The sequence below is a fragment of the Dermacentor variabilis genome, chromosome 2 (genome assembly GCF_050947875.1).
Source record: "Dermacentor variabilis isolate Ectoservices chromosome 2, ASM5094787v1, whole genome shotgun sequence".
Classification (NCBI taxonomy): Eukaryota; Metazoa; Arthropoda; class Arachnida; order Ixodida; family Ixodidae; genus Dermacentor; species Dermacentor variabilis.
The window spans coordinates 77,710,502-77,723,961 of NC_134569.1; the positions used below are offsets into that span (position 1 = coordinate 77,710,502).

A 13,460-nucleotide genomic window follows, 5' to 3' on the forward strand; every position below is an offset into this window, starting at 1 on the left:
CAACGGGTCTGCGCTATAGTTATTAAGGAGTAGAGATTGCATCAGTGCATCCTCAGACTACTGCAAAAGCTGTTCATCAGCAAGTGTAGCCTAAATTAAGCTACTAAGAATTGTATCCAAAATGAGGGAACAAAAATATCATTTCAGACAAAGTGTATAGTTACCAGGCGTTCCATGGGCCCCACCTAAATTCAAGGGCAAGAAGGCAAAGCAATATGTATACACTTTTTGAACTATGAATATGGTACGCTTAGTAAACTGGATGAGGAAGAACATTGAGTACGAGAGCTTGTTATGGCTGTGGTGATGAAGTTTTCAATAGGCGGGTTTAGTTTGACAGTCGAGGCTGACAATCCTTCCGCCTGGAGCGCACCTTTGAAGGTATATAGCTTGTTCCCACATGTCTTAAAGTTCACTGTGGGGATTAAGCTGAAGAAGAAGACGCAGCATTTCTTTTCGGGTAATCTGGTGGCTTTTCCGAAATGCCTAGCTATTGTGCGCAATCGTGTTAAAATTCTTTTCTCCGCTTATCATCAAGTGATCGAGTAATACGTTTCGCAGCACAGTATGACGCCAGCAGTACCATATACATAAGGTTATGTGTAGCCGAACTCTCTGCAGTATGCACAAAGCGGGGAAAGCGCATTTCCAGTCTTAAATGGCCACTCCAGCGTGTATGCTGAACCCGATGTGATTCGAAAATTCAGTGCCATTTTATTTTGAACGTGAAAAAATTCAGCGCACACACGCAGGACAATCCACAAAGAAGAGACGAGACAAACACAGGAGCTGACTAACGACTGAGTGTTCCGAATGTTCAGAGTACCATTCCACTCTGTGAAGGCGGATGACCAGCGAACGTGGGCCCATTAATGGCGGACTGTCCATTGCCGTGCGTCAAACGACGTGGGCACATAAATGAAAGGCGAGGTGCCCGGGGTATGGATAGTCATAATTGTGTCAAAACATGGCACGACACCTTTTACTAACGAATCCCGGCACGTAGAGAGACGCGCACCTCACCGCACTCCAAGGGTACACACGGCTTCACCGTATAGCCAAGGCAATCGTGCTTTGGTCCACGTCCCGCAGTGCTGTTATGGTTGTGAGGTCACTCGAAAACCACAAGCTGTGACACAGAACACAGGCCACACAATATTGGTGTTCTATATCCTCCATTCTGGAGCCAAAGCACCCCCGCGCTGGGGGCCGCCGACGATGTGGCGAGGAGGACTCCCTCACCTAAAACGGCACGGGTGAAGTCGCTGTGGCAGAAGCGCCGGACACTGGACACCCCTCAAACTGCGTAGAAATTACTGGTGGGCGCGTTCTACGAACAGCGACCAGCAATGGGGGGGGGGGGGGGTGCAAAAAAGCCTGTTTGGTACAGTGTACTGTGACTTTCCCTTTCTCTCTACTCTCTCCCCTTTCCCGCACCTTCTAGTAAAAAATAAATGGGTCTTCTTGATGCGCTCGAAGCGCACGGACGTCTGTAATTTTACCGTAAGTTAAAAGTTCTCCGTCTCTTATTCCACAACAATTGGTTCCCTACAAGTTCCCTCTGAAACCTGGCCATTGCTGCGGTGAAGCGTTCCAAGTATGCGGGGTCGGGTTCACATGGGCGGCTCGAATTTCTTTCCGCCTAGCGGTCCTGGCGGGCGGAACGCTTACGAGACCACCCACATGAGAGAACGGATGGAAAGGAAAGGAGATACGCAAGCTCTTGCAACACCGACAGAGAAAGGGTGGTGCGAGCGTCGACATAGCCGACGCGGGTCAAAGTGTAGCATATCTGCTTATCAGCTAAACATCTGATACGGGTTGTTTGGACCTGAGATATTAAACTTATTTTTTGCATATTAACGGAGTGCTTAAAGCCGGCTCCACCTCCGCCGCGGGTCGGCCCGGTGTTGCACTATCTTCGCAATCGGCCTACGTATGCGGATGAATTCCGGTCTACGCGGCTCGATAGACGCACGCATTTTTTTCCGCAACCTAGCCATATACAGCTTCGCTGTAAAAAGCGTGTGGCAACCATGGTGGGTTAGCTTCTCGATGGAGTAGGGCTCATTCGGCGCCATCCGAAGCTTGCGAAAATGGCAGTGAATAATCGCCTTTGTTAGTTAAACTTCTTTATGTACTTTCATTTTTGGTGGGCTTTATAGCGCTGCACGTGCGATCGAATCAACTTTTGTTTTGTTTTAGGAAAGACCAAGATTGGAGCTGAGCTTCTAGAAGTTCATCGTCAGTTACTTGTTTTTGAGGTCTCTAAGAAGCTCTAGCGAATGCTGAGAAAGCTTGTTTGGCAGACCAGCCAATAACTGACGACGTGCACGCATTAGTCAGCAAGGATGACCGCATTTTGAACAGGACTTCCTTTTAGTTTCCGCAGTGCTGCAGGTTTAGCGGCAATCTCTGGGAACGACCATGAAACAAAGCCGATTGTCCATTCGGCCTGGCTAAAGCCGAGGGACGGAAATCAAAATGCAGCTATCTGCCCCTAAACTGACCGACCTATGCCTGTAAGCTAAATTTTCAACACAATTTACCGCATATTCGCAGGAAGCACAGATAAATTAGAAAGTAGCTCAGAGGCACTGAGGTTTTGCGCAATGTCTTAAGCATCCAGTGTGAGTGCACTCGCTAGCCACCCATCGCGGCAGCCCAGTGGCTATGGCGTCGCGCTGCTGAGCTCGAGGTCGGCGGAGTGATCCAGCCCGTGGCGACCACATTTCAATGGGGTTGAAATAGAAAAAGAAATGAAAACGCTTGCGTACTTACATGAAGGGCAAGTTAAAGAAATCGGGTGGTCGAATTTAATCTGGTGTCCCCCACTACGGCGTGTCTACGACGTAAAAGAACTGAATTTAATTGCATTTTCGACTCGCTATCTTCGTTCAAGTTGTCGAAGGCGAAAGGCAAGGAGCGTGGTCAGTGCTGAATAGAAATGAGAGCAACGTCGAGCGTGGATTCTTCGAAGCAAAGCTCTTCCAGTGGTGGATTCAGTTAAACGATGGATTTGTGTCAGTATGGTCTGAGTGGCTGGAAGGCGGAGAGGAAGGGGCTTTGCTGCATTTATTACGTTTGCTCGTCATGCTTATTAGGAACACCTAAAAATAAGTGATGACATATACTGTGATTAACTTACAATCATTATTATTGGCTTTCCGTCCCTGACAACGGCGGCAGTTGGTATAAGATCTGACTTATAAGAAGTGCAAGGTGCAGGTTCAGCTGAGCATATGTGGCGGGTGGTTACTCCTGTTAGAAAAATAATTCTGAGGTTTTATGTGCCAAAAGCGCGATCTCTTTATGAGGAACGCCGTAGCAGGGAACTCGGGAATAATTTTGGCTACCCGCGATTCTTTAAAGTGCTCCTAAATCGAACTACACGAGCCTTCTTGCACTTCACCCCCGTCGAAACGCGGTCGCCGCGGCCGGGAATGCACCCGCGACCTCGAGCTCAGCAGCATGACGTCATAGGCACTAAGCTACCACGGTGGATAGTTTACCCCAGTGGACGCCAGCTGTGTATTTAACTGATTTTTGCCTTCCTAATGAGGATGCTGCAAGGTAGTCCACTGATTGTCGCCATAACATTCTGCTGTCCAAAACGATGCGCAAGAAAATAACCCTGGTAACGTGTCGTATACGACAGACTCCCATATTCACTACGGGAAAACGGACAACACGGTACTTTTATGCGGGTCAGGAAAAGTCGGTAGTATCTATTTTTCATACATTTTATTAACTTAAAGGCCCCTTTAAAAGGAGGTATTGCATTAGCGGGAGGATATAGAAGGAATGAACAAAAGACCGCTACAAATCTTCAAATACATAAATGACCAGTTACATCAATTGAAAATGACGATGGGTAGGTGATGGTGTTAATGGGCAAGGGAAGACCGCTGACAGATATACTCCAAGTGACCAAACAGCCCTTGGGCAATCCGTGTTAGACGTCTTTGCTGAAATGCAGACACGCAGACACGACTATAATCCGTGTAGATAAACATCCTGACTGGCGTTCGGTAGCCAAACATCTGCGGAACGCCAGACAGGCCGGTGTTGAAGAGCAGGGGAGATAGAACACTCCTCTTCGGCACTCCGTGAGAAACTACTCTCTCTTAAGTCGGAATTTACCCCAGACGGACATGAATAGGCCGGTAGTGGAGAAAGGAATGAATGAAATACAAGTGCCCGCTACACCCACGGCTTGCAGTTGGTTGAGAATAGCGGTCTGCAGAACAGAATGGTACGCTTTCGAAATAATCATAAAGGCTGCAAGCGTTGACAGGACGTCTTCCCTGTTATGTTCAATGTGGTTCAGTAGACCAAAAATGCTTTCTTGGGCGCACAAACTCTACAGAAAAGCAGTCTTGCATGAAGGCAGTTTTCATTTGCATTTACGTACTTAAGCAGTCTAATCCTCGGTAGTTGCAATGTTTGAAACAAAACTACGGAAAAAAATTAGGGTGTACCGCTTCTGTGTTTTCTGTATTGCTTTATTTATTAAATTCTCGGTAGGTTAGCTAGTTTTTTGTTACACTAAGGGGACTTTGAACTTCGGAAAAGCAATGACGCAAACGGAAGGAGCAAGTTGTTTACGTAATTGATAATATCAGGAGTAAACTAATCTGTTCTCGGGGGACGCGCTAAATATACGTCGTACGCACTTACGTTTCGTAACTATTAACGCAAATGGCAATCAGTACGTCTTTCGTTCGTTGGAGCTTGTTGGTTTCTGTCTCAGCCTCCTCGCTTGCAAGCCTAATGCGTCACCAATACTTAGTTGGAAAGCAATTCACTGAGATGCATGAAGGCAAACTGGCATCAGAGAGCTTAAACGCTTGGGGGCAAAAACTTCTGCTTTCTCGCAGTGACTTTTTGAATTGCGTCTGTTACCTCCTCCATCAAAGGCTGAATTCAATTTCAGAGCCCAGTGATGCGCGAACATTCCACATCTTGCAGTTGACAGGCCTGAACAGAGAGGTTCGCTTTTGTTTCACCTTCTTCTTTGTCTACTGTAGCCACTTCTTGGTGCCAACATTAGTTTCATGCACTTGATCCCAAAAATTTGATCGTGGGGCTCCCTGTGGTATATGAAAGTGAAAGAGAGGAGGTAGCTTGCGGGTCGAAAATTTGACTAGCTAGTACATCTTGAAATGCTTGAACAAAGCAAGTAGCGAAAGGACAGCGCTGTACTTTGAATTGATACGAAGGACCAGCAGCGACACGAATTCAGACATTGCAGAGAAACTAAGTAAAAGGAAGGACGCTTGTGCTGGCTCGCACTTCGGTGCTGGGACTTAACCACTCAGCAAGTAAAACTTGCGTTGCGGGCTGACGTTACTGTTAATTTATTCATTTCTTTTTGCTTGCTTCGTAGAAATTTAGTCACGAGTCCAGCGCTGTGGTGCCCTCTGTTCCTTTCTTTTGAGCCAGGTTACTTCCGCTTCGTCAATGTTTTCTTCCGTTCTCTCAATATGCACTTGTTGACTTTAGCTACGGCGTTCATTCGCAGCCTTTTGTGCCACAGAACTGTCTGCTGGTAGCCCGCAGGACGGCCTTCATTTTCAGCAGGCCCGGAAAATAAAGTATCAACAAGCTGTGCTGTGCCTCTAAATTTTTTATGCTGTTCGTTGGGGCGTTCTGTGTACTTAAGGTTGTTAAACAAAAAGAAGTATTACATATGTGTCCCTCCGTCATCACATGCACTATAAGCAAAGTAATACAGTGGCGACAAGGTTTTACAAAAAAAAAAAATAGATTATGGGGTTTTGCGTTGCAAAAATGGGTTTCTACAGTGATCATAGCATAAGTCATATAAGAGCTATTAGATTCACTCCAAAAGATGTCTATCTTCTAATGCGATTGAGCGTCAACTTTATGACTCGAACATGCAGAACAATGCCCAGTGTCTTGTGCTCGTGCATGCAAAATTTAATGCACAAATTAACGCACAGTTATTTTCAGGACATCAGTGAATAACTCAGACCGCATGGCTCAAATACAATTTCTTTCTCGAGCATGCTGCAAATTTCTGCAAGAAACGCTCGATGACAAATCGCATCTCCGGCACGCGTGCACTGGATGGTATAGTTGATATTAAAAAGGAAATGTTGTTTCATAGCTTAAGCGTGCACATGTGGGTGTGACTGTGAAGCATGCTGCTGCTGGCAAGTGGTTTGCGCACCATGTCACTTGTGTTTTTCTTGTTAGTTTCTGCGTGCCCTACTGCGTGTACAGAACTGCGCTGATGCCCGCTGCTTTCTTATGCAGAGTGTCTCTTATGTTGAGGAATAATATACTCTGTACTCCATCGTTGTGCGTCAGAACGTATTCTTTTCAATATTGATGGAACAAGTATTTGTCAGCCGAACATGGAAGCGCCGACATTACCACATGTTCACTCGATGAAAAAAAAAAAAGCTTCGAGGGCAGGCACTTGTTCAAAGAGAAATGCTCCCACTGAGAAGCATGTACAAACGTAAGCTTTGCAAGAGATGTGAGAAACAACGGGTTCTATTTTGCAAAAACAAAGTGCTGTCCTCTTTAGTAGGTTCCTGCGAGACGCGCTGTCACTGATATATGTCACGCATATAAAGGCCACTCCTGTTTACTCAACTACAAGCCTTACGAAATGTCGAAGGGGGCTACATGAGCTGCTCTCGCGAACAGTTACGCTATCGCGTAACGTGTGAGCTTATTTAGGGTACCCCTGGGAAATCTCAAAGGTGGTCGTCTAAACTGAACGCGCACGTACCGGAAAACACCGCTGTTCCCTGATATTCTTTTCTTACTGTGAGTTTTTGTGACAATAGCAAAACAAGTTCCTGTATTCTCTGCATGTTTAGGATATCCTGCAAAACCTCTGCTTTCTAAGTGAACAATGTACTACTGCGCTAGCGTCATTGTACTTTATGCTCACCATAAAAATCTAAATCTCAAATCTACCGTGGCCCCTTGAACATCCAGTCGGTTGATCTGTAGGTTTCGCCGCGTGAATTTGACGGACTTTTCTTCGCTAAACTAGCTTTTCAGTACTTCTCTTTCTGTCACCTGTTACCACCGTCAACTAACGAGCCCTCGTGTGGTAGTCCAGCTCTGCTATTGATTAATATAGCAAAAAAGTTTCATACAATCAGGTCTGGTTCGACCACCTGGCAGGCAAATGCAGCGAAATTTACATCACTGCATGCACACATTAAATTCGGCATTGTGTGCTCTCCTTTTCAGTCCTATTAGCATTGTTGGGAACTTGTTCGAGTATGTGGTTTGTCTTTATGTCTCTATGTATTTACTTCCGCACGTCTATCTAGCCTTTCCCGCGGCAACCTTGCTGTGCCGCTTGCGGCTGGGAGTGGCGTTCACGAACGCATACTCCTATCGTTTGGGAATGGCCGAGAGCCCTATGTGCGACTCCTGTGGGTGCGAGGAAACAATCGAGCACCTATTGTGTACTTGCCCTCGTTACGATGTCCAACGCCTCTCTCTGCGGGCAACTTTACACCGATTGGACTCGAGACCGTTCACCGAGTCAAAGATACTCGGACCGTGGCCACACCCGTCACTGGCTCGAAAAGTGATTCGTGCACTAGTGCAATACTTGAAGTGCACCGGCTTAAGAGACCGTTTATAATGTCCTTGTGTATAGTGTCCCTCCCACACGCACTCAGTGCTTACTCTCTCCCTTTTTTCCTCTTTCTATTCCCATTTCCCCACCCCCCGTGTAGGGTAGCAAACCGGATGCTCTTCTTGTTGACCTCGCTGCCTTTCCTATCCTTGTTTTTTTCTCTCTCTTTTCCTCTCCACACCTAACTTGTTTCCCTCCAACTTGTGTCACTAGGTACTCATGCCTTCGCAAACATTAATGTACGCAGCCTACTACATCGGTAATCTCAATTAAATCTTCTCTGCTCGGGACCAATTCATATTTCCTAGCTCTCACTGAAACATGACTAAACAGCGATGTGACAAATTTCGAAATAGTGATACCAAACTACTCTTTCATACGCAAAGATAAGCCAACACGTGATGGTGGCGCAGCCAATAATCACATATAGATACCTTAACATCCTTACACGTGCACATGCTTCGCCCTTTACAAGGGACAAGATTAATATTACTGGGTCACTTCAATCTACCTGATATTGACTGGTGCGCTATGACTTATCGCTCAAAATTGTCGGATATAATTTTCGATATAATGTTGTATTTTAACCTTACTCAAATAATAGATCAACCTACTCTCGTACAAGGTTCTAGCTCTGCTTTACTAGATTTAGTATTTCTAAGTGATAACTCCGATGTAACTTTAACAAAATCTCTTCTTGACGGATTGGCAGACTACAAAATATCGCTCTGAAGTATCCCATCTGAGCATAAGTCTACTATCCGTAAAACCACCGTCTACCTATTTCAATTTCAACTACGCTGATCACACCAGCATATTGGATCACCTAATTTTTTATTTTTCTTCCTTCAAGGACCTAGCAGACGACAGAAACCTGGACAGTTATCTCATTAACTAGCACGGCATGTAAAATTCTCGAACACATCACCCTCAAACACATAGATCTGTACCTTGACCAAAAACATCTATTATCACCTGTTCAACACGGACTCCGCTGAGGGCTATCTAGTCACCAAACTAATAGAACGTATCCATCACCTATCCTCAAGTATCGATCTCCAAAGGCAAATAGACCTAATTCTACTTGACTTCTTCAAAGCATTCGATAGAGTATCCGATCCAAAAATCATTAAGAAGCTTCAGTTAAAAATAGGCAATGGACCAATTACGAAATGGGTTAAAAACTATAGCTCTCTAACAGGATTCAGCTCGTGGAAGTGAAGCACGAGTGTTCAGAAATTACCACAGTTACCTCCAGTGTTCTGCATGGTAGTGTCCTTGCCCCAATCTTATTCCTAATATTCATTAATGATTTGCCTGGTATTGTCAGTACTGTTACGAACGGATGAAAGAAGAGAGGAAGAAGAAGATCGCGAGACGCTGGCTACTGCGTTTTGTTCGTGGTCAGCCATTTTAACTATTCTTGACTAATTTTGTACACACACACACACACACACACACACACACACACATATATATACATATATATATATATATATATATATATATATATATATATATATATAGGGAATACCGTCCTCTATACTCCCAACATACCCGTAGCAGGTAGCAGTACTAACATAAGACTATTTGCTGACGATTGCATAATTTATCAAGAACTCAACTCACCCGAAGATCACGATATACTGCATCGTGCGCTAAAATCAATAATACAATGGTGTTGCAACTCACAAATGAGTCTTAACGTAGGCCAATCAGCTGTCATGCGTATTGCTAGAATGCAGAACATCTCTATAAACCCTTGCACAGTTGGCAGCACTCCATTGACAACAGTTAAAGAGTATAAATATCTTGGCCTAGTAATATCAGACAATCTCAGGTGGGACTCTCATGTTAAAGCCGCAACATGTAAGGTTGTGAAAAGACTTTTAACGCGATAGCGTTAAGGAGCTCGTGTCGCAGAAAATCCGGTGTCGTCGGCGTCGGTGTCGGTGTCGGCGTCCGCGGCGTTGGCCGTGAGCGATAAATCACGGCAGGCACTTCATAAATAAAAAGCAACTTCCTAGATGGGCTGGGTGGGAATCGAACCAGGTTCTCCGGAGTGTGAGACGGAGACGTTACCACTGAGCCACGAGTTTTTTTTTTTTCTTTATTGAACCACTGAGCCACGAGTTCGATGCTTCAAAGCGGTACAAAAGCGCCTCTAGTGAACGCGGTGTTGCCTTAGAAACGAGCTGTTTGTAAGGCTCAGGCGTGCGTCGCTTGCTCAGACGCACATTTCGTTGTCGCGCCGAACGCTGCGTTGCTCGACGCTCACCGCGTCCGATGCGGGGGGCGTAGTCGCTGCGCCGTAGCCCATTGTCTTACACCCCTTGGCGGGTCGACGGGAACGCTGTCGCGTTCCACTCTTGAAGGCAAAGCTTAAGCGTCCTCCAATTTTGTTCCTCCGAAGGCGCCTCCCATCAAATTGCGCCAGGACTTAAACTACTCGCTTATGCTACATTCGGTAGACCTATCCTAGAATACGCAAATGTCTCCTGGTTTCCACATACTAATAAACTAATAACAGTGCTAGGGACAACAACATTGTAATGCTTTCACTACTCCACAAGAAATTAGTCCGCCTGTAAACTCACTCTTCGATTTGTATTTTTGTATTGTACGTTTAATAATCCCTTCTTGGGATTAGCAGTATGTTTAAATAAATAAATAAATAAATAAATAGGTAGAGAACTGGAATGCTGTGCTGGAGAAACCGGGTTTAAAAATAAACATCGAATCAACTTGGGTCGCTTGGTACATAACTTTGTGCATGTGGTGCTTTTTAGTGAATCTCACTGACGTCATTGTGGGTCATAGCAAGTATGTGCCACTGGATATGAGCCACTCTGCAAAGAACATCTTTCACGCCAGCTTGGGTGACTGGGTATGTACCTCCGGGTATGTGGTGATATTCGAAGAACATCTTTGACACTTAGAAAAAATCTGAAATACTAAAGCAAAACAATGGCAAAAGATAGAGTACGGCCAGTCACTGAAGGTAACGCTAAGAATGTGATGTTAAATATAGAAGAAATTATGTCTGAGGTCTTGTCACTGTAGCAAATAGAGATATGCTAGAACTGGAAGAACGGTTAGCTTTTTCTAAGAAACCAAGGAGGGCGGCGATGCCCTTCCTATATAGGAAAGGCAGGAAAGGCGCAGTCGGTGATGTGTATTGCGATACCGCTGAGAGCGGCCCTTGAGCTGCGATAACATTCGTAGTTCCTTTTGCTCGGAGTTCTAAAGTTTAGGTTCCGTTTACCAAACAACTTTTTTAACACGAAAGTGTTCTCTGCTGTGCTCCAGGGAAAAAATGTGCCCCATGTATAGGTACGTCACGCCGTCATCATCCCTCAAGTGTCCTCACGTCCCCTTTTAAGTGGGCCACTTTGCCATATTGTGGGGCGGTGGGTCCTGAAAGGGCCACTGTCGGAGAATGGTAGGACGGCACGGAGGCAAAAGGGAGGTTCGGTTGGAGAGGGAAGGGCGGAGGGAAATGGGCGCCTGCCCAGCCAGCACGTTCGCTTTTCACCGTTCCGGAGATGCCGCACGACAAGCGCACGCGCAGAACGCTCGTGTCTGTGCGTGGAAGCCCGCGCTCACTGTAGCTACGACGCAATTCAGCCACACACGGCCTCATCGTCACGTCGGGTATACCTGTGACGCTTGGCAGCCTCCGGTGGGCTGTTTACTCTGCGTGTCAGCACAGGCTTCGCGTGCTTGCTGTTGGTGTCATTGCTTCGCGCTTCCAGAGAAACTGAAAATAATAATAATAAAAAGACCGGTGCACATTTATGAACTTGTACAGCAAAACGGCCATTGATTCCTAGAGTACACGTTTCACTCTTGCCTTAGGAAAATTTCATTTAAGAAGGGATCAATCATTCTTCTTTTTTTTGCAATTACCTTAATAAAGCAAAACCAACCACCCATGTGACTTTTGTTCCGCTTAAGCGATGGCCGTTTGACAAAATCCTATTGCATATGCGACACAATATGCGAACTTCTGGTTTGCCTGGTGGTGATGAAAGGGTGGTGATTGAAAAGCAATACGTCATAAGCACTTGTTGCCAGATTAATCCCACTTGATCACTGTCCCTGTAAGCTGCACATCGCATTCGTCCTCTCTACAAACAGGGATAACAGGCGACGAAGCGATGCGCGTGCCATCAGCTACGGCTGCTGCCTCGCTAACACAAACACACAAAGAAGCTTCGCTTCACTTAGATTTTCAACGTGTGTTAGATCGGCGAGTCTTTACCATATGCAGGTGTGCGTATGTTTTATCGCCTGTGCATCATTTTCATCTGTGTGCCTTCACATGACGGCTCCGACCTTGTACCCTCTTTTCAGCTTTTCGGATCCAGTTTATAGCGTATACTGTAGCCTGCTCTTGCGTTTTAAATCTACACGGTCAATTACAAATCTCGGATTAATTGCAGACCTCGCTTACTCTTAGATATCTGTTAGCGCTTGGTTTTCTTATTCTCTGCTCCCGTTTGTTACATTTTTCTTTTCTTAATCTTACTGCTAAGGAAAAAGATGTTGACACGTGGCCTAATGTTGATCTTTTGCTTTCTCTTGAATAAAAGAAGAGCTCTAGTGAACTGGAGTTAGATATGAGTGTACAACATACTAAAAAAAAAGAAGGGCATTATTTTTTTTTTCTCGTCTCCTCGTTATGCTAAGTCATGTATAGGGAAGGCTGAAAGAAGCAACAGATATATGAACTTCTTTACTACTTCCACATTGTGCTTCGTGACTTAAAAAATCAGTGATACAGCTACGTGGCGGAAGTATGCGTGTAATTAACCAATCTGAAGACCCGCCCTTGGCTAGTAGGCAACACCGGTGTCCGCACGCGCGCGTTAGCCATCTGTCAACTTTTCTTTCCTCCTCGCGTATGACGTCCACACTTCCTGCTCCGAGCACATCCGGCATCCAGGCGCAAATCCAATTAAGCGCTCTGCCTTTCCCGCGCACTCTCTCGGCCGCCATAATGAATAACCTGCGGACCCACGCTTTATTCTCACCTATGCGACAGGACTTGCGGTGGAATTCACAGTCGGAAACGGGAGCCGTAAATGTTCCTTTGGGAATTTAACTTCCGTGCGCGCATTTCACGGGCGAATGTAAATCCGAGGTTACAGAAGAGGGCCCACATGGGCTCCATGTCACAGTTCCGCGCAATGCTCACGTCACGCCGAAACGGGGCAGCCGAACAATTCTCGGCTTACTATATATTGTCGTGAGGGTCGGCTACTTGTATACCACGCCATGCATCCTGTTGGCAGACCACAAGTGTTCTATGAACGCAAGTGTATACGTCGTTGACAGGGCTTTCGACGACCGTCGGCACGCTAGGCGAATGCGTTAACGACACTATTTTCTTTTGTCGGAGGTTCCTTCACTCTACGGTGTTGGTCGAAGACTGGGTACACGGTAAAGAACCCCAGGTGGTCGAAATTGATTTATCTAGATCCCGTCACTGCGGCGTTCCTCATAGCCCACTGCGCAGCTTCGAAGTGTTCAAACCTACGACTTAGTTTTCGAACATGAAAAATAATTGCGTTAGTCAGTTCAATCGAAAACGTTACGAAATGTTGCATTCGAGCATCCTTTCTTGCACGGAGTTTTGAAGGAAAGCCGGATACTCCGTAGCAATGAAGGAACATACGGCAAATAATGTCGCGTTATTTCTGCTGCGCTGAAAACATAAAGCGCTAGATTGCCTATATATGCTTCCTTACACGCAGAGTGGGTTAAAAAGACCCTTCAGCTAGGTCAGCTGTCAGGAGAAATGCAGCTGGACGTCACTGAC

The 13,460-nt window shown here is 45.7% G+C and overlaps 1 pseudogene; it reads left to right on the top strand.

The window, feature by feature from the left end:
* The first annotated feature begins 1,762 nt into the window (after positions 1-1,762).
* On the top strand, positions 1,763-1,941 carry LOC142573444 (U2 spliceosomal RNA; annotated as a pseudogene).
* The last annotated feature ends 11,519 nt before the right edge of the window (positions 1,942-13,460 follow it).